Here is a 1948-nt window from a genome sequence, read left to right as displayed (position 1 = left end):
TAGTACAATATTCTAACACCTTCCCTCACACACAGATTACATTTTCTCTGTATTAATTCCCTGGGTACATGCAGCTTCATATCGAATCCGTGCCTTATCAAAAAACACAATCTACAAAACAATAGCTGTTTTCAACATCTGTTAGGGTGATACTGGAAATTTTGCACTATTTTTTTTTTTTTAAGAAACATACTACAAAAAATGAAGCAAGCGGATAAATAAAAGAATCACTGAATAAATAAACACATTAATGACAGAATTACACTGCCACAGTAATAAACACATTTGCATTAGTTTCATCGCTAGAATGCAGTGACAGAGCCAGCAGCAGTCTTTGTGTCAGACCTGTCTACTGTGTTCATTAGTCACGACCATCTGTGTCTAACACTTCCACACTAACAGTCAGCAATGCCCCGTACAAATCTCTATGAAATCACCACAGCATTCTCTATGCATCAGTAAAGTAAAGAGCGGAGGGAATCACAAAGATGTAAGGCAGCCTTTGAGGACTCATATTTATCATCAAAGTCTCAGGCTGGTCTTTGTGTTTTGGCTCTCTCCCCCATGTAAACACTTCGACATGATCAATGATTTGAACATGCAACATCTGTCAGACGACCATATGCCCACTTACTCTTTTGATTTTTTTTTTTTTTATGCACTGACTACATTGGTGAATGAAGTCTCAGAAATGGTCAGAACTGGTCTTTAGTTTCAGGAGCACTTTGATCTGGTTGCACAAAGCAGAACAGATGTAGAAATAATTCCCAAGGCAGATTATGAAAAAAAGGCTGTGATTTATCTCGAAGCATCTAATGATTTGACAACATTATCTTCCAAATTCCAAATGATCATACAGCAGAAAAAGAAAACATGATATTATTTTGTATAAAATACATATTTATGTGTAGAATCGAAAGAATGATGAATGGAGCATTCAAACTAAACCCGCACAAACAGCAGTCAGCTTTTGCTAATAGCAGCCTTTGTAGGCAATGAAAGAAATGTGATTTCTGCTGTCAGAGTGGTTTAGCTGGTAGTATGAGTGAGTCAGTATCCGATCTGTTTATTTATGTCCCTGCTGCACACGCTCCATTTGCATTTTGATTGGAACATTGTCTGCTGACACACAGCTCACATCTACACAGATGCTTTTGATAGTCTTCATAAATCTGTAAATAACTTCTTATCTGAAGAGCAAAGAGGCCAGATGTGCCCTATCCTCTCCTCTGTGTGTTTGCATGTGCTTGTGCAATGTTGCTATTATTACAGCAATCAGCCCATCTCAGCTGACTGTATTCCAGCAAAAAATAACCCTTTTCTCCTCGTATCTATATTCCCCAACATACTTTACTACAGACACAAAAGCTTCTGACATTAAAAGGCGCCAAAAAGAGATGCTGACCAAACAGCCACAACAAACAACGAGCCCCTTGTCCAACAAACTGAGACGTTTGATGGATGACTGTTTGGTTCTGCCTCAAATAGTATCCTCACCCCTTTCATCAAAAGCAGGAACCGCAACTAAACAGTCAAGAAAATATACTGGGGGGGACAGGAGGGACACCCCAAACCTCTTTTTCCAGCATGTGTTCATAACCATAACACAACCAATACTGCTTTCAGATGATCGGGATAAGAATCTGAAGATGCCGTGTGTCAAAGGCTGAGAGTCTCGGGTCTGCGCTTTAAGATACCGGCCTCGGGATTCTGTCGGGGGTGGGAATGGAATTGGAGAGTTTATTAAAAGCAGCTTGGTATGAGCTGTTCCATGCTGAAAAGAATGTTAACAAGTTATATTTCCATTCAATCTTTCCACAGAGCTCTTGGAGATGTTCCATAATAGAAAAAGGAGTAAAATCATCTATATGGTAATTATGAGGATGAATCTTACAAGTTTGGCCAGTGTGAAAAGGTCAGCTCTATTATGAATAGTTTATCAGCCCCC

The 1948-nt window shown here is 39.3% G+C and overlaps 1 protein-coding gene across 1 annotated transcript in view; it reads right to left on the bottom strand.

The window, feature by feature from the left end:
* Window positions 1–1948, bottom strand: part of LOC107657116 (TOX high mobility group box family member 3-like) — a 70429-nt gene that overhangs the window by 7339 nt on the left and 61142 nt on the right. The window lies entirely within an intron of this gene.

The sequence above is a fragment of the Sinocyclocheilus anshuiensis genome, unplaced genomic scaffold (genome assembly GCF_001515605.1).
Source record: "Sinocyclocheilus anshuiensis isolate Anshui unplaced genomic scaffold, SAMN03320099.WGS_v1.1 scaffold944, whole genome shotgun sequence".
NCBI lineage: Eukaryota > Metazoa > Chordata > Actinopteri > Cypriniformes > Cyprinidae > Sinocyclocheilus > Sinocyclocheilus anshuiensis.
Note: the sequence above shows the minus strand (reverse complement) of the source record. Positions and strands in the feature narration are given on the sequence as shown.